The sequence below is a fragment of the Pteropus alecto genome, unplaced genomic scaffold, assembly GCF_000325575.1.
Source record: "Pteropus alecto unplaced genomic scaffold, ASM32557v1 scaffold61, whole genome shotgun sequence".
NCBI lineage: Eukaryota > Metazoa > Chordata > Mammalia > Chiroptera > Pteropodidae > Pteropus > Pteropus alecto.
The window spans coordinates 16,036,387-16,056,696 of record NW_006434835.1 but is presented as its reverse complement, the minus strand read 5'-3'; the positions used below and the strand labels follow the sequence as shown (position 1 = coordinate 16,056,696).

General features: G+C 44.5%; 1 protein-coding gene across 1 annotated transcript in view; it reads right to left on the bottom strand.

Annotated features, from left to right (window-relative positions):
* Positions 1-19,763, bottom strand: part of DPYSL5 (dihydropyrimidinase like 5) — a 75,229-nt gene extending 55,466 nt beyond the window's left edge. The window contains exon 1 of the mRNA XM_015588260.2: positions 19,456-19,763. The gene's annotated coding sequence lies outside the window, so the exon portion shown is untranslated. The remainder of the gene's footprint in view (positions 1-19,455) is intronic.
* Positions 19,764-20,310: the final 547 nt, after the last annotated feature.

Genomic DNA, 20,310 nt, shown 5'->3' with positions numbered 1-20,310 from the left:
CTTCCTTTTAGGAAGTGTTGCCTTCATTCTGCCACCTTCTGGAAGATTTCCTAGAAGGACTGGGCTTTAGGACAAAGCCAGTCTCTTTCCTTATTTCAACTCAAATAAATTTCAGAAGGGCAAGGATTTTTTTCCCTGTGATATAAGACTCCTTCAAAGTGGTACCAGATATTTCATCTTGTGTTAAAACGTGCTTCCAGCTCTGTGTCCCAAATGCAATGGTTTTATCTGCCATTGGTTTTACACCAATAATGCCTCTGCCCAATCAGTGACATCCCCCATCCTGTGCCTACTTCTGCCAGCTGCCTTCTCAAGACCTGACTCATTTCTATCACTGAGGAAAACAGGAATGAAATTTTACTCCAATCCAGAATTCCTGGAGCTTGAGAAGCAAATCTCATCAGTGCTTGTGGAAATACATGACTAATGGAACCCAGCTTTAGGGAGATGGGTATCAGTAGGTGAGCCGCTACAGGCTTGATCATCCCCTTGCCGGAGACAAACTCACAGGTGAGACAGCCAGGTTCATGCGGGAAGCACTGTGACCACTAGGAGTGACAGGCCAAGCGGACACTCAGTGGGCTTAAAGAAAGGACTGTGGGTGAAAATGACCAGCTGCCCTTGACTGGGGCAGTCCTGTCACTAGCCTGACAGTGTCTGAATTCCAGAGGCCTGTTTTAGAGAGCAGTGAACAGGAAGATGTGAAGATGCAAAGGATGCAAGTGGGGTATGAGGAGGAAATGGAGTGGACAGTGGGGTAAGGCAGCACCGTGAGCACTGAACTTAGCTTTGCCCCTTTAGCTGTGTGGCTGTGGGCACATCCTTAACTGCTCTAAGCCCGTCTTCTCAGCAGCCAAGTGGACACCACCAGCATATCCTTGCCTTTAAGCTCTTTATGTGTTGGCTCACACATAATTTCATATGAACCTTACGACAATCTTATGAGGTAATTAGACATTATTATCCTCTGTTGTGGTTGAGGAAACTGTGGGTTGGAATTCATATCTATTAGAGTGGAACTCCTTGAGGGGCAAAGCCTTATTTCATCTTTCTAAGGGCTTGGCATGCAGAGGAGACTCCTAAAATGCTGGGTGAAGGGAGGAGGGAAGATTTATCAAATGAGGTAGTGGTGTGAAAGCACTTTGCATACAAAGTGTCAGCCACAGTAACCAGTTATTAGTGACGGCAAGGAAGCCTTCTAAAGAGTTTTGTGCAGGCCCAGGGGGTGTTTGGTACAAAGCCTGGGACAGAGGAACAAAGGAGGCATTCTCTGGAATGAAAAAAGACAGGAGGCAGAAGTAAGCAAGTGTGGGCTGGGAACGGCAAGCAGACTAATGGCCTCAGGGCTAAGAGGTTAGACTGAGATGAGCAAGCAGCTTGGAGAGCCCGGGTGTGAAGTCAAGCAGAGCAAGAGGCTCAACCTTCTGAGTGAGACCCTGGGGCACCGTGGAGCATGCGGAGTGGGGTTCTGAGTATGGTCCGAGGATGAAACGTGATTTGGGGGCTGGTCTTCCCACTTCTGTACCTGGCTCGGGTTGACTGGAGGCTGAGAGAGCAGTTGACTGCAGTAACCCAGGCATGAGGATGTACTTGGGTTAATTGGGTGGTGCCCACAGAACAGAAAAGGGCAGAGTGGAGCTGAGAAAGGACCGAATGCCAAAGCTTCTCTGGAGGAAAAGGAAAACAGACTGGGGATGACAGTCAGAATGGCAGCGTGGGCAAACAGGGCAGAATGGAGAGCTGGTGTGGACACACGGAGACCAGCTGTCAGGGCACGCCTGTGGTCTGTGGAAACCCAATCATAAAACTGATTTCAGCTTCTCTCCAGGAATCCTTTAGATCGGTCAGGAGATGGTAACTGACCCAATCGGCCAAGGTAAGGAGGTAAGAGAACACTTACTGAGTGCTACTATGTGTCAGGGGCTATGAGGGTATTTACACGTGGCATTTACTAGAAACCACCGCAGAGTTGCCTTTGGAGGTGATATGCTATCTCCACTTGACAGATGGAGGTGATGACACCCCAAGGTCACACAGCTTTATGGAAAAGAATGGAAGTAGGGGTAATTCTAAACACCAAATAACATCAAATCAGAAGGTCTAGATCATGCGAATAGGTTAATATTTTGATTTACTCATGTGATGAACATTTAGAAAACATTTCAAACAAAATACTCAAGCACCGTCCATTCCGCCTACTAAATCTGCTTATCTGTCTCGTTTTCTCCAAACCTCGGCCTCTGTTCAGGTCCATATTATCTACCTGAACTATGATATCACTACTACTTGGGTACTTCTAATTGGTCTCCCTGCCTCCACATTGTTAGCTGTTGAGATTGCCAATATGCAAATTGGATCACAGAGGCAGGCTTAGCACCCACAATGTGGTAGGATACTAAGTGCCAGAAGCTACACCAACCCCCCAGGAGCTCACAAGTTTGAAGCAGAAAGAAACACATAAACAAAAATTTCAGTATGAGAGAAGAGAAGGGCTGTGTCAATACCAGAAGGGGCAGGAAGCACTAAACACTGACCCAGGACTGCTTCTCAGAGGAAGTGGCCTTGAGGCGTCTTGATGGTTGCTTAGGAGCTTGCTAGGGAGTGGGGGAGGAGCCAAACAAGAGAACTCCAGACAGAAGCCGGCAGTGTGATCCAGCTCAAAGCATGTAGGATGGCTGGTGTATCTGATGGAGACTCAGGGGTCAAGTCACCCGAGATCTGGCAGGACATGCTGAGGGAGTGGACCAGGGGCTGGGTGCAGTGGGAAGGCTCGCTGGTATGGCAAGCGAAGAAGTTACCTCATTAGATTTGCATTTTAGGTAAAAAAAAAAAAAAAAAAAAGTTACAAAGTATGAGAATAAAACATAGATATGTTTATAAATTTTAGATCGGTTAAGCTTTTCTTAGCATAATCCAAAGCTAACTACTTTTAATGAAGACAAGTAAAAATGGATTATGACATATTTAATGAAGACAAGTAAAAATGGGTTATGATATATTTGCGACATATAAACCAAGGATTAATATCTGTAATATACAAATGCACTTATAAATCTTAAGAGAAAGACAAATAACTACTTCAATAGAAAAAAATTGGCAAAGAATACAAATAGGCAACTCACAGATTTGGCATGGGGAGGCATAAATAGCTAATAAGCAAATGAAAAGAAGTTCATCTTTATTAATGATCAAAGAAATGCAAAAGAAAACAATGAAATTACATTTTTCACTATCATAATGGCACAGACGAAAGAGAACAAACAATGCCCAGAGCAAGCGAGAAAAGCATGTACCTATACCCTGCTGGCAGGAGTTCAAATTGGTACATTACCAGAAGGAAATCTGAAAATCTATATGAAGACTTAAAATGTGCATTCACATCTAAGAGTTTCTCCTAAGGAAATAATTGGACCATCGCACAAAAATGTATCACGAGGGTCTTTTGTTGCCTTGTTGTTTATAATAGCAAATATTTCGAAAACAAGTTTAAGGTCTGTCAATGTGAGGACTGTTTAAATAAATAATGATATATTCATACAGAAGAAGGCCAGGCAGCCATTAAAAAGGATGATGAAAATCTCTAAGTACTGACATGGGAGGTTGTAAGAGAAGAAAGCAGGTTACAGAACAGGCCCCATGGTATGCTATCAACTTGTGTATTTACATATATTCATGAGTGTGTGTGTGTGTGTGTGTGTGTGTATAAAACTCTCTTAAATATAAATGAGCTTTTTTGCATAAAACACTGGGCAGGCTATTGACTAAACTATTAACTGCAGTTGTCTCAAAAAAGGAATCACAGCAAGACTCAATCTCTATATTATTTAATTGTAAAAATATTTTCATAATAAGCTGGCTGTGGAATCAACAGCTACTGCCCCCTTGACAAGGGGGCAGTAGCAGCAGAGTAAACTCTGAGGACGTCTGTGCCAGGACAGGCAATTCACTAGCAGGCTAACATCTCCATCATTAATCTGTACATCTAATGGCCTACTGGATCCTCTACTTTGACGTCGCACTGGCCCTTCAAACTCATCACATCGAAAATGAAGCTCATTAAGCTCTGTCTCCACTAGGCTCCTCTTTCAGTGCAAGACTCTTTCACTGAGGCCCCCTTCTCAGTGAAAGACACCCCACCACCTATCCAGGGGAGAAGGCGGCACCAGGGGCATCGTCTTCATTGAGGAGAACAAATGACAGGGCCACCTTCCCAGGCAATAGCAATGGTCCCCTTCCTCCATCTGTTCAGTGGGACCCCAGAGAAGAGAGTATTTTCTCAAATGACTGCAAAATAGGAGCAGAACACCCCCTTTAACATGGCCCATCTGACTATTGCTTTCCTTAAATTAATGGTTGGAGAGATGGAGCAATTGACTGTTTGGGGTTCGAAGGTTTTTTTTCTGGCAGTTGAGTCTGAAAAAGTAGAGATACTTTCATTCACTTAAACAAAAAGAGGTAATGAGCCTTTCCTTGGAGCCCTTGCTGGGCTGTGGAGCACCTGCTGAGTAACTGCCAACAAAAGAGATGAGTAAGTCTACATCTCTTGAAAACAAGTCAATGGGAGTAATGGGAAGTCTGACTGTCTGCCCATCTAATTAATTCAGCCTGAATGCCGGCATTTCCTCTTCACCTGCTCCTGCTAGAGGAGAGGTGGAGTTGGAATTGATGACAGACACCTAATTACTTTTATAAATACAATTTATTCCCTTCTACTTCCCAGATAGGCTGGCCAAATTCCCTGGGTTCCCAAGCCCTGGCAGCCTCTTACCCTGAACGCTCAGTCCAGGCCAAGGACCAATCCCTGAAGGCAAGACTAAAGACTAGAGTCTATCACGCTGAGACTCCGGGTCAAGGCACCGGGCACCGGACAAGCCCTGACCGTGCTCCAACTCTTCTGAGGCTGAGAGTCAGACCCCAGACTCCTAATTAGGTCTCTGGTTCTCTGTACCCAAGACCTATGGTAAAGGACCTACTGTCTATCTCATTCCCAGCGGGCTGGCACACCTTTCCTGGAATCGTCGAGCCCTGCCCACCTGTGTCTAAGGCCCTTCCACCTGTCGGCACACTCTCCTGACACTGACTGCCTCTACTTACCACTTGTGCACACACTCCTGTCACTGCGCTTTAGCTGCCTGTTTGTTGCTAAATGACTGCCTGGCTTCTCTGCCAGCTGTGGTCTTTGCTGTCACGGGTGTTTGCCCAGCGGAATGAATTCCTCCAGTGTCTGTGACTAGTTGTCCCCTCGCCTCACCCATTCTGATGCTAGCCCTTCCCAATATGCCTGATTCTGTTGTAGTTTATTGTGACTGACTGCTTTTCTGAGAATTGGCAGAATGAGGCAGTTTACAAAATTAAAACAAATTTATCTTATAATGCCCTCAAAACCATGATGAATTTAACAAAATATGTGCAAAACGTGTACAATGAGAACTACACAACACCGAAATTAGAGAAATAAATAAAGAAATATACTGTGTTCGTGGACTGGAAGGCAATATTGTTAAGATGTCCACTCTCCCCAGTTTGATCTGGAGATTCAACACAACCTCTATCAAGAAGACATACAATGCAATAAAAAAAATGAGCAAAAGATTTGAAAAGACACTTCACAAAGAAGATTCGAATGGCAAATAAGCACATGAAAACATATTCAGCATCACTGATTATCAAGGCAATGCAAATTAAAACTATAACGAAATATCGTCCCATTAGAAATAAGAAGTATGCCCATTAGAATGGCTAAACTTAAAAAGACTAATTATATCAAGATTAGCATGGATGTGAAACAACTGGAACTCTCATGCATTGCTGGTGGAAACATAAAATAGTCTAACCGCTTTGGGAAATATTTTGGGAATTTCTGTAAAGTTAAACATACATTTACCAAACTTCTCCATAGTCCCACTTATACTTGTAGCAACTTTTTTCATAATAGCCCCAAACTGGAAACAACCCAAGTGTCCACCAACAGGTGAATGAATAAACAAATTGTTAATACAGTACTAAATCCAAACAAACAAGGGAATAATGCTCAGTAATAAAAAGCAAATAACTCCCAGGGAATGGGTGAAATTTTTGCAAATCATACATATGATAAGAAACATATATAAAGAACTCAGTTATAAAAAGACATAGAACCCAATTTAAAAATGGGCAAAGGATCCGAACAGACATTTCTTCCAGATTTATAAATGGCCAATAAGACATGAAAAGATGCTCAACGTCATTAGCCATTATCAGAGAAATGCAAATCAAAACTATAATGCAATACTACTTCATACCCACTAGGATGGTTATAATAGAAAGTCAGATAATAACAAGTGTTGGCAAGGATGTGGAGAGAAATTGGAACCCTCATACACTGTAGTGGAAAAGCAAAATGGGGGAACCGCTTTAGAAGACACTGTGGTAGTTCCTCAAAAAGTGATAGAATTCCCACAGGACCCAGGAATCCCACTCTTAAATATGTACCCCAGAGAAATAAAAACATATGCCCACACAAAAACTTACACGTGAATGTTGGTAGCAGCATTATTTATAATAGCCAAAAATAGAAACAACCCAAATGTCCAACAACTGGTGAACAAATAAACAAAATGTGGCATAGCCACACAATGGAATATTATTCAGCAATATAAAGTACTGATTCATGCTGGAAGCTAGTCACAGAGGATACGTATTGAAACCATTTATAGCTTATGGGCTGTACAAAGACAGGCAATGAGCCTGGATTTAGGCCACAGGCCATCATTTGCATGATGGATCTATAGCTATAACACAGTTTCTCAGTCTTGGCATGACTGAAAAATTTGGCTGGTTAATTCTTTGTTGTATGGAGCAATCCTGTGCATTTAAGGGTGTTTAGCAGTATTCTTGGTCTCTACCCACTAGATGCCAGTAACACCTGTTCAGTCTCAGACATTACCATATGTCCCCTGAGGGGCAAACTCACCTCTGGGAGAGCAATGCTGATCTATAGTGAGAGCAGATCGCTGGTTGTGGGGAGGAGAACGGGCTGACTAGGAAGAGGCACAGGAGTGGTGTGTGTGTGTGGGGAGGGTGTGTAATAGAAATATTCTATATCTTCATTGTGGTGGTGATTATTGAGGTTTATAAGTATGAAAAAACTCTGAAATGTCCATGAAAATGGTTGTGTCTACTCTATGAAAATTATACCTCAACAAAGCTGATTTAAAAACAACAACAACAAAATATTTAAAAGGATTTCTAAGGGGAAATCAGAAAAAGAAGAGCTATAATGTAGTAGGAATTACACTTAGTGCTAAGCTTCTGGGCAGTCCAAGCAGGGAGTGGCTTGTAAAGGAAACACTCTTCTTTTTGGATAAAAGGGAAGCCGATTCACCCACCAGGAAAAGCCTATTGGACCCCAAATAATTCATTGCTCCCCTCCACCAACCAAATATTCCAAAGAAGGTTTCAATCTGAATGTTTTAGAGAAGGCAGGTCTGCTCTCTGTGTAGATAATTCTAGAAAGAATTTACTGGATTACTCTTTCAGGAAAATAAGAAACATGACAGATATATTTGACTGCAGTTTTGCAGACGGTGCAGAAATATTTTTTCCAACGGCTATTTCTAATATAGAGCAAACATCAATAAAAAGCTGAGGAAATACCATTACATTTTAACTTAATGTGGAATGTTAAAGTGATATAGTCCAATTATAAATTTACATCTGGTGATCTAACCTACACTATAAAGAGAATGCAAATAAGTCTTGTACATTTTTTAACTAGTAATGGTAATGAAGGTGTCTAAATATTATTCCTCCATATAGGCCACCCCAACCCTAGCCAACGTCTAAGCCAAATTTATGCTCCCTGATCTCCTCTCCCCTCAGCCTAGTGTTCCAAAATTGAGGAACATGTACAGGTGACTTTAGGACATACACGTATTCAGACTTAAATGACGACTCATGAGTGAGAAGGTGGTTCCTTTTTCTGTTCTCTTTCTGTACTTCTGATTAAGTCAAGGAAAGCATCTCAGTTGACAGGCATGTACCTTCTAAAATGCAGCTCTTGCTAATTTCTCTTTTTAACAAAGGGAAGAGTCAGGTTTAGTTTGTTATTGGATTTAATAACACTGGCTTTCACTGTATTTATTTTTCTAACTATTCACTTATGGCAAATATTTCCACTTATGGTGTTGATATGTTTCTTTCAAAACTAAGTAAAAAAGGCAAACCTATTAAACAAAAATATAAAGCATCAATCACATATGGTACTACAATATGAAAAATGAAAGGAAGGTATATGTAAATGACTCAGGTGGGTAGACAATACTCTCAACCAGGGGTTACCAAACTTTTTCTGAAAAAGTTTTATGGTCTATGGACCACATTCGGGCTCCGTCACATTTTCTTTTTTCTTTTTAAGTAATCCCTTAAAATTGTAAACATCATTCTTAGCTCACCAGGCTGGATAAAACCTCCCCGGTCATGGTTTGCCAATCCATACCCTAGGAGCTCTGCTATCTAGTGAGATACCCACTAGTCACGTGTGGCTGCTACTAAACATTTGAAATGTGGCTGGTATGACTGAGGAACTGAAATTTTAATTGCATTTCTTTTTAAGTGGCTAAGACACTATACAGTGCAGCTCTAGCCAATGGTTAAGGACTGTATAATTATTTCATACCAGGCTTAAAAGACAACATCAACGGAAAGGTAACTGCCTCTCAACCTTCTTTTGACTTTCCCTGCCTCTACCGGTTCATCAAGAGTTGTCAATAAATTACATTTTGATGGCAAGTCACAGTCATTATAATCAGGAAAAAAGCAAGGATGCCTTCCTTAATCACAATTACTAAACGATGTTTTCAATTTCCTAAAAAATGTAATAAAAAAATTAAACCCTCATGATAAACATGGATAAAAAGAGAAATCGTGTTATGATTGTATACCTAGAAAACCTAAGAACATTGGTAAGATCACAGATTATAAGATAAATATAATAAAATCAGTGTATTTTTTCTATGCTAGCAGCCAACCAGCTAGAAATAGAAAAAAAATGTTGTGCTTACAATAGTGAAAAATACTGCAAAACACTTAAACATGGAGAATGGTCCAGAAAAGGCGAATCTAAATGTAAACCATTTTCTCGATTTTAATCTTTTTCTGTCTAGTGGCTGCCCAGGGCTGGGGGTGAGAAGGGGAGTACTGCAAATGGCCTTGAGATTTCTTTTCGGGTGATAAAAATTTTATAAAATTAAATTGCATGATAGTTGCGATTTATATATACAAATAATCAGAGGACTGTACACTTAAAATGGGTGGATTTTATTGTATGTCAATGATACCTCAATACGACGTCTCACACACACACATATGAAGATCTAAATAAAATGAAACGAATACATCCTTAGATGGGAAAAGTTAATATTGCAAAATATCAATTCTTCCAAAATTAATGCAATTCCCAATGGGTCTATTTTGAAATGGATAATAATCGAATTGAGAAGAATCAAGAATATTATGAAAAAGAATGCTGTGGAGGCGGCACAGGGCTTCCGTAGGAACACAGAAAGATGCCATGTGAAAGTACTGTAATTAAAACTGTATGGTATCAGCATATGACTAGACAAACAGAGGAATGCAGCAGAACAAGGTGCTTGGTAGCAGATTTCAGTTAAATCCAACAAAAGTGATATTTCAATTTGGCAGGGGAAACATGATTTACTTAATGGGTGGAGCTGGCATCATTGGCTATTTGTCTGGAAGAAAATTAAGTTGGCTTCCTACCGTACAGCATATACCAATATCTATATTCTATCTGGAATTTATTTAAATATAAAACATAAAACAATAAAAGTGTTACGAGAAAGCCCAGGAAACTACATGTACAGCCTAGGAACAGGGGAGAACTTTTAGCTTGGTCTGGAAACGCAGAGCCATAAAAGAAAAGCCACATTTCTGACTTTATAAAAAAAAAAATTAATTTGGTAAAGTAAATGATAGCATAGAAATAAGTCAATAGATGAACAATAAATAGTCTGGGAAAACACATGCCCTACATATGACATCTATGAGCTCTTACATATAGGAGAAATAAAACCACGAGAAAGATGGGCACAAGATATGAATAAGTGATACACAGAATAGCAAATCTAAATGACCAACAACATACGAGAAGATGTTCAGCCTCTTCTCCAGGAATAAAGGAGATGCAAATGAAAGTCACAATAAGAATGAATCACTTCACCATTTGCAACGACATGGATGGACCCAGAGATTACTATGCTGAGTGAAATAAGTCAGACAGAGAAAGATAAATACCATAATATTTCACTTATATGTGGAATCTAAGGAACAACAAGAACAAACTAATCAAAAGCAGACTCACAAATATAGTGGCAATTTGGTGACGGATAGGGGTGGGGTTGTGGGGCTGGGAGAATGGGGTAGAGGGTTAAAAAAGTACAAATTAGTAGTTGATAGATGGTCACGGGGATGGGGACCATGGCATAGGGAATGCAGTTAGCATTAATATGTTGGCGAGGTGGAAAACCAGAGGAGAGAAGGAGCAATTAGGGGGACTATTTTATAAATTACATAAATGTCTAACCAATGTCCTGTATACTTGAAACTAATTTAAATAAATAAATTTTTAAAAAAAGAACGAATCACTTCACATCTACCGGACTGGCAAAAATTCCAGGTTGATACCTGACACTGACCGAACTTTGGGGAGGAGGGGTGCAGGTTGGGTGTGGTCGTGAGGGCGATGCTGATGGAAATGTGAATTATGACGTGCTTTTGGAAAACAGTCTAAAAAGACGTCTTAAAATTTTAAAAAGATCTCGAGTCAGCCACTCCACTCCTAGGACTGTATTCGTAGAAATAAAAGCATGGGAACATAAGGGGACATGTACAGAGCGATCCACTGCAGCACTGTTAGTAGGGCAAAACCCAAAAAGCTAGAAACATATCGAACACCTATCAATGGGGAATAAGAGAAAATCCCGTATTATCTAATGGAAAACTGTTTCTCAACTCAAAACACTTCTGACACTAACTTCCCCCAGGCTAAAGGCCAGTCATATAAGACTAGGAGAACTAGCGAGTCTGTGCAAATCCACGCAGATAAAGACAAGGTCTCCTCATTGTCCACCCTCTCAGGCCCCCTCTTTGTTACACACCTGAGCACACAGACCCCGAAAGGGGAAGAGCAGGAAGAAGGTGGAAGCGTGGGGGTGGGCGTGTGCTCAGATGCCACTACCTGCTTCAGTCTGTCCCCTCCCCCTGCTGCCCAAGACTCCTCCTCCGACACCAGCCAAACCCGTCCTTGGCCCTATCCTGCAGTTTCACACCCATCCCTCTGCCTGAATGTCCTCTTCCCCCAATCCGGCCCTAATACGTTGTCAGGGAAAACCTTCCATGTACCTCATGGCCAGGGTTATTCTCTCAGCCCCGGGCCCTGCTCCACTTGAGTTATACTCTGCCTCTTCATGGATGGTTAGTGACACCATCTTCAAGGCCGGTGCCTCCCTCCACCTTTTCCTGCCCACAGGACTAACATGGTGCCTGGCTAGTGGCAGATGCTCAGAGAATGTTAATCATCTTTCCTTTGAATCACACTCAAATGATCCCACTTCTGGATTTTTACCTGCTCTGGAAAGAAAGACATCTATCTAGATGATGACAGAATGATCTCGGTCTGCCCTTTCGGACTGGAGCCCAAGGAATGCGGCATGAAATGAGCCTTGGGGCAAACAGGGCATCTCCTCTTGGGACACTTTAGTAGGATTAAACATTTTAACTGTACATTAATTTTCAAATTTTTAAAAAACTTTATATCAACACAAGAAAAGGTATATTGTCAATTGGAGTACAGACATTGCATTAACTTTTTAAGATTAAAAAATGAGTCTTCAACAGTCACGAAAGGCCACATATGATTCCATTTGTATGAAATGTCCAAAACAGGCAAGTCTATAGAGATAGAAAATGTATTAGTTGTTGCCAGGATTGGAGGGGGAGGGGTTGTTTTTTTTGGGGGGGGAAAGGGGAGTGGCTGTTAATGGGTAAAGAGTTTCTTTTGCGGGTGATGAAAATGATCTAAAGTTAAGAGTATGCCGATGGTTGCACAGTGACACAAGGATGAACTTTATGATATGTAAATTGTATTTTAATAGTTATTAATAAGGCTTTGAAGGTATTTCAAATTTGCATCAGGGTGCTTCAGTCTCAGCCCACAGAGCAAGTTTTAAGGAGCAGTAATAGGAAAAAAATGGAAACTCCAGCCTGGTCCACAAGTCAAGAAATAGGTTCCCAGAAAGGCATCTGGGATACAGGTCCAAGGGGTGGTGTCACTGTCCCCACGGCTCCTGACCAGCAGCTGAACTGAACCAGTGTAAACAAGGGTGGGGTGCCAAAAGCCTGGAACCGTTTCTGGAGGTGGATTTGTAAAAATTATGTGAGTATATGAACAAAGGTTTGATGGAACAAGCAAAAATTACATTAGCTGTATTAGCAAACAGGCTATAGGTGCTTTTATAATTGATTAAATATTAGCATATAATGTTTATACATTTTAAAGTGAAAAATTAAGTCCCATATTATAAAGGATATGAATTATCTAAGTGATGATGGGATGCAGAGTTCAAGCAGTAAATCTGGGTTTTAAAGCAATGATAAATCTGATCTCACTCACCTGTCTGTATGAGGGCCAATACCAAACAGGGCAGGACACGTGACAGGAAAAATCTTTCTCAGAATCAACTTGGTCTCATAGGAAAAAGCAGCCAAGTTAGGAATTCACGACAGCCTTGTCCCGCTCCTTTGGTGGCAATAGGTCTCATTACCATCATCCTATAATTATGCCTTAATCTCGGCCTTGTCCTGCACCAGCCCCATTTATCATTGCCATCTCTCCGGGGATGAAGCCCAGCCATGGAGATGAGATGGCTTGGCCTTATATCCGGTCTGAAGGATATTGCTCATATCTTTGTGCCTCATGTGTATTGTTTTTCAGTGGTAGCAGAGCTTTTTTCCATTAGAATTGTAAAAATCATGTCCATTTCAGGTGTTTTTAGAAACCCGCAAAAAATATGCTAGAATTCAAATTCCCAATGAAGAAATCTGAACTTTGTGATTCCAAACTGATACTTATTTAGGCCATAGAAGTCATACAATTCAAAATTGCTATTTGACCCAATACAAGAAATACAAAATAGTCAACAGAATAAAAATCACTTGTTAATCTTGTTCAAAGCTGACAGGACATCTCTGGGATGAACTTTGGACCCATGTTGTTATTATACTCTGATTCTCATTTTTCCTTTATGAAAGATGAGTAAGGAAATTGCTGTAGCAAGACTAAGGCTGAAGCACCACCACTTAAAAATGTTTATTTCAGCTACCGTGGAGTCAGACACAGCTTAAAGTTCTACTTCTTGCTGAAGAATAAGAGTTTAAAACCAGTCTCTGATCAAGCCACATATTTTACCAGGTTTCTAAAACTAACATAATCTAGTTTAATAATTTAATCATTGCATACCTCCGAGTGTCTCTTTTTTTTTTAATTTCACCATTAATCTTACTATTTAGCATCGTCTACTAAAACAAAACACATGTGTACCCTTGACCCAGTAATGCCATTCCTAAGTACATACCCAACAGAAACACACATATGCTCACCAAAAGACACATACTAGAATGTTCACACTAGCTCTGTTCATGGCAGCCCCAAACTGGAAACTATCCAAATATCTGTTAACAACATAATGGATACATCATGGTACGTTTACACAATGAAATGCTATACAGCAATGAAAACGAGCAAATGAAATGCGACGAACATAAAGCTGAGCAAAAGAAGCCACTCATGAAAGAGTACACACTCTATAATTCCATTTGTATAAAGTTCAAAAATGAGTAAAGCTGAACCATGCTGTAAGAAGTCAGGATGGTGGGTAGTGACCTTACAGGAAGAGTAATGACTGGGAAGGGATTTACGAGGACTTTTGGGGTATGGAGAATCTGTTTCTTGATCTGGTGCTGATCACATAGATATGTTTAGTTTGTGAAAATTTGTTAAGCTATATATTTATGATTTGTATTCTTTTCTGTATATGTTATACTTCACTACAAAGTTTAAACAATAAAACTGTTTTAAACACACACCCTCACCCACCCGACCCCCAAAGTCACCACTTTATGTTTGTGTATTGCCCACATACTTGGCAGCATAGCAAACTTAAAACAATCCGAGCAACTGCATTAAAGCTGAGTGTCACGTGTGGTGGAAACAGAAGGAAAAAGATATGAAATGGAAAAACTGGGAGCTATGTTTGACTTGTCGTAACAGAATGAACATATTGATCCATAACAACAGGACGAGTCGAAGTGGTCAAAATGAGAAAGGAAGCGATTTCTTTATCAATAGTGGATCGTGCTCTGTAGAAGGACAAAGGAAAGGACAGGACCAGACAAAAGCTGGAAGAATAAAGACCCAAGACCTGAGAAATCAGAGCGAGGCCCTGGCAGATTTGAAATCAACACAGGGACTGCCTGTAAATGGACACTGAAGTGACACAAAGATGGTGTGACTAAGTACCGGGTCCTTCTAAAGTGTAGGAGACACATTCACAAGTAGTTGAGGCAGTGACAGACCCAAAAAACTTTGCTGAGCCAATGAAAGTGGACAGATGCTGGGGGGGGGGAGCGGAAAGTGACACAATGCTCAGCTCAGAATGCAGATAGTCTCTTTTCTTCAAGAGAATCTGGTTATTCATTACACCTCAACCTCACTTGGGCCAAATAATTTTAAATTTAAATGGGGAGCCAGAGGTCTCAGTGGCTGGAAAATCTTGTAATATATCACCTAAATCATTTGGTTGCTCATTCTTTCAGGATTACTGAATGCTTAGTTGGAGCAATATTTTGAGCTAGAATCTACCATGGATGAAAAAAGAGGTCCAGATTCTATCTTAAATAAGGCAAGGAGCACCGTTTTGTAATGGGATAGCCCACTGCTAAATTCTTTAGTTTACTGTAAACCTTACACCCAACATGTAAGCTTCTTAGCTTAGTCGTGTTTAAAAGCATGGACCCTGTGATGGTTAGTTTTTTGCATCAACCTGGCTAGTCTGTAATACCTAGTCATTCAATCAAACACTCATCTACGTGTGTTTCTATGAAGGTATTTTGTAGATGTGGTTAACATCTACAATCAGTTAACTTTAAGTACAGAGATTTCCCTTGATAATGTGGGTGAGCCTCAGATACAGTTGAAAGGCTTTAAGAGAAAAGCTGAGGTTTCCCTGGGAAAGAAGAAATTTTGCCTTAAGACCAAACCATCAGTTTGGCCTGAGTGTCTCTAGCCTGCCCTACACATATCGGACCTGCCTGCCTCACAATCACATAGCCAATCCTTACTGGTTCTGTTTCTCTGGAGAACCCCAGCTTACAAGACTCTAGGCAACTCCTTGGGTTTGAAGCTTGGCTCTGCCACTTCTCTAGGTGGGTGATTTCTGCATATCTGTTTCTTCATCTATAAAATGGGGATAATACTAGTACTTAACTCATAGGAACCCCTGGCACAGAGTGCTTTGAAAGTTATTTGTTACAGAAGTAATTCAGTGGTGATGAGTTTACTTCTCAGCTAGAAAACTTGATATATTTTTATACCCAACAATGTGCCATCAACCAAACATGATTGCTCTTCTCCACACCAAGAACAGAACAGCCTTGAAACAGCACCTCACCAGCCACAGGTGCCTGATTGTTCCTTTAGAAGGTGCAGGAGCAGGGAGAGACACCGGGCCAGCTCTATACATAGGGATGATTCAGCAAAGCTCGGATCAGAGCACTTCTGGAACATTCTCAACTCTAAGTTCTCAGCTGCTGAAAACAGCTGTGCTGAAAGAAGCTTGGACTCAGCATAGAGCTATTCCTACCATTTGCAAGGGTGGGAGATTCAGAAAGGGTCCTAATCATTCCCACTGCTTATACCCACAGCGGCCTGCCAAGGGATGAAAGATTAAATGGGGAATATCCAAATGTTGTCTTTGTGGGCGCACAATCTGAGGGACAGAGTATGATGATGGTGCTAACAAAAATTTATTGAGCACTTACTAAGTACTAGACTCTGCTCTCAGTGCTCTACATACATTAACTTATGTGATCCCCATTATACAGGCAAAAAAACTGAGTCCCTAACAGAACAGTAACTCGCCTAAGGATAGACAGACAGAAAGTGGCAGAGTTGGGATTTGACCCCAGGCTTTCCGGCTCAGGCCCAGGCTCTCCCTCCTGTGCACATGCACATTGTCTCTGAGCCTGGCTGTGGTTTGGGGGTGGGGGGGTCCCCACGAACATCTTTCATACACCTAGCTGAGGTCTCCAGGCTCAGGGTTATGAATGGCTCTCCAAAATTCTGGGAACATAAAGTTCTTTCTGAGGCCACTAGGCCCTGTCTCCCAGGTGTTGTCACAGGAAGTGGGAAAGGAATGCTGCTTTCTCTCCAGCTTCGCTGTAGAAATGGGCTGGTCATATTGGCATTTCTCATCTATAGACTTCCCATGATGAGGAAAAGGCTGGGTTGGATGTTCACACAGTGCCTTAATAGGATTACACCTTTAAAGAAACCCATAAAATTCCTTCAAAAAGAATAAACCAAGAAAACATCTCCTCCTGAAACCTTTCCCTTTGGGTAATGACATGAAAACACATTTCTCATTGAAACTCTTCTATAAGAAAAAACTTTTAGTCTCAGATTTCTGGTTTTCTAGTATTGGGATTCCCAGTTTTCACCTACTCTGGAAATAGGTAGATCTATTAATTTAGTTAAAAACATTCCATGAGTACCATTCCAGCTAGTTCTTCCAGACCACTTTCGTGAATTCTTTCACCCCTCAAAGCACCACCTTTTAAAGCCTACTGCTGCTGTCCTGTAGCCACTCAGTGTACCCAGAAAAGAGGCCTTCATGCAGGCAACCACCATACACCCTCCACATGAGTCGATGATCACGTCACAGCCCCTCATCTTATGCATTAACCTGATTAAGAAAATCCTGAGGTTTCAAATCTAGGTTAAGAGAGCCAAATGGTTCATCAATTAACTTAATGGCATACATAAGTCACATCGATTAGTTCTATGACGCTGTCATTTAGCCAAGCTTCCTCTACTCTTGGAAAATGCTTCTGCCTTGCTCTTTTAATCAATGACAATTTAACTTATAATTATAAATCTTATGCTAAAAAGTCACCTTTCATATCAGCTAAGCGATGACCAAAGAAAACCTGTAAAACAAAATTCTGGTTTTTGGCTGTCATTTCACAGGTCTGGACGCTGCAGCCTGACACGAAAGGTACTCAGCGAGCAAGTCTAGGAGTGCACAGAAAGCTCTGTTGAATCCCTGGGTTTTTTTCTGTTTCCATTTCTGTTCATCTGTTTTCCCATGGGCAAGCGGCCACCTCCTATCACAGAGCTGTCCCCATCTTAGGTCAGCAGACAATACGGGCGAAATCTGCGAAGGACGGAGGTACACGCTTGGGTGTGGTCACTGGCAAAGGGAAGTGCTGCTCCCCTGGCTGCAGGCTCTGAGACCAGGGGCCACATCTTTGGCGGGTCATCTCCACCACCGCGTCTCTCGATTTTAACCACAATCCGCACTAGACCGGACTGCTCCCTGTGCGAACACACAGAGGCCCCTCAAGGTGGCCGCCTCCTCAGACAAAGCCAGCTGCTCAGGGAGACCGCTCCACACTGAGGCGACCTCCAGGTCGCCGCCGGGCCGCCACGCCGTCTTGGCTGCTGGTCAGCAGCGTAGGGCAGGCGGCGGAGATGTAGCCCAAAGGCACTAAAGCCGGGGGCGGCGTCTGTCTAACCAGCCCCACAGTCTGGGAGACGCGCGACTCCCACCCGGGCATTAACAGCAGGGCTTGGTGCCCCAACACAAACCCCAACATGAACACGTGCCCTGGGATTTCTCCAGGAGCATTTCTGCACCAGAAAACTGCACACGAGTTCTGGGGGCCCTCGTTAGTTGTCGCGCGGACGCCAGTGCCGGCTATTGTTCTGGTCTCCCCGGCGGGAGACAGCCCCCATTCCACCTCCCCTGGCAGCATATGCCGCTGGACCAAGCCTTTCAGCTCCGAGGGAAAAAAGGGTGTGCCTGCGGCGCTGCGGATCATCACAAAACCCTAAGATTCCCCACGGACTTGTGTCAAGCCGGGAGACAAAGCTCCTCTCGGGGAGAGGCCAGCCCGGTCCCAGATACGCCATCCTGGGTCTATCGCCGGGTCCGAGAGCCATGCCCAGCCGGCCACCTGGACCTCCAGGCCCCACGCCTGGAGCTGAGGGTCCTCAGGCCCGAGACCCGCCGAGATCCAGCTGCCTGCCCCTCCTTTTCCCGGAGACCTCCCTTCCCCCCGAGACCTCCCTCCTCCGCGCCGCGCCAGTCTCCTCCTCCCTCGCGTCTACCCTCCTCAAACTCGGGCATTCTCCACCCTCCAGCATCTCCCCTCGCCGCCTCATTCATCAGCCCCAGCCTCGCCTCGCGCCACCTGCACCAACCTCTTTTCCTCCGTCCTCAGACCCGCCCTCCGCCCCCTTCTCTTTCCTCCTCAAACCCGAGTCTCCACTTGCCCCTCCTTCCAGACCTAGGTCCCCACCCAGCTTCCTCATCTCCCCAGCTTTCCCCATCTTTGCTCATTCCTTGGCCTCGCCTCCGCCTCTCCGCATCCCAGCTTCTCTCCAGCTCCAACTCTGCTCCTCACCCCAGGCCTGGGGCGTCGATGTCTCTCGCCCGCCAAGATCGATGGTGCGGGCCGGGCTCCCTAGCTGGGCTCAAGCGAAAGGACCCAACTCTGCGCCCTCTCTGGGCGGGGCAGCGGCAGGCGGCCTTTGTGGTTCAAGCAGGTGCCTCGAGTGGTCCTCAGGCATCTGCTCTGTTAGCCGGCGGGTGGAATAGGCCGCCGGGTCCGGTCCAGGCTGGGCAAATCCCAGCCCGGAGGCGAGATGGGCAGAGGGTGTGTGTACGGGTGGGGGCTGGGGACAGCGTCGAGCTAGGGACTCGGACAGGACGGTCCCGCAGCCAGGAGTCCCCGCCCAGCCTTCTAGCCTTTCACTGCACCTCGACGAGCGAGAGTGGGCGCCTTACTGTCTGCCTGGAGTGAAACCCCTTCAACCGAGCCGCCTCCTCACGCCGGTTTTTGCATTCCCATGAGCACACTTTAAACACCTACTGTGAGCGAGGCACTGCACGGCGCTCTGTGGGCGTACAAAGAGGACCCGATTCAGGCCCCGCTCTAGCCCAGATAGCCGCCCACAACCCCGAACCATCCTCCCGTCGCGTGCCCTGCAGCGGGGCCCCTAGGCGCACCCGGATCCCCGCCCTTTTGTGCGCCTCTCATAGAAACAAGGCGGGAGATGGATGTCCCAGCCCCAGGAGAATAAGCCCACCGCCCTTCCCGCCATTCCCCATCACCCACTCTTCCCGGATGCTGCGGCTTCGAGGGTCTGTCGGTCCGTCTGTCTCTCCTCGGTCTCGCCGCGGCGCGGGAGCTGCGGATGCTCGGGGCGGCGGCGGCGGCTGCACGCGCGCTCGCTGGATCGCCGCCTTGGCGCGCCGGGCGCTGGAGTCCCAAGCCGCGAGAGGGGGAGGGGACGTAGGTTGGGGCTGGAGGCGGCCTCGGCCAATCACGGATCCGACGGCTCCTCCCCAGTGCCCCCCACCTAGCTCTAGCAGGTTAGGGAGAGGAAGGGACAGGCGGCGCCTTCCATCCTCCGCGTCGCGCGCGGCCGCAGCCTTGGGACTACAACTCCCGACAGGCCCTGCTACGGGGCCGGGGTCCGAGAGGGAACAGAGGGCGCGGCCAGTGAACCCGCCGACCCCCTCTTGGCCTTCTCAGCGTTCCTTTGGGTTTCCATGGTGACTCTCGATGCTTCACAAAGCCGCGGCGCTCTGACGCGCTGATGCCCGGGTCCCCTGGGAGGACTACGCGGCGGGTCCAGAGGACACACCGCCTCCCCTCCCCCCGTAGGATCCCATCCGAGGGCCTGAAACAATGCCCCGGCCGCCTCTCCCCGGCTGCTGCAGAGTCTGCCCTTCGCTACAAGCCTGGCCAGACCCAGGTCCCACCAAGATCCAGTCTGAAGCCTTCGAAGTGGGCGCTCAAAGCGAGATCCCTGGATGGAGAGGGCGGGGGCGGTTGTTATGGGGAAATGTTCTCATGTACCAAGTGGATCGCCACTCCCGGCCACCTAGGTTCGCATCTTCCCCATGTTGGGGCTCGAACTCGAGTTCACTCACGGTGGCTTCTCCATCCAGAACTCTCAGGTCCAGC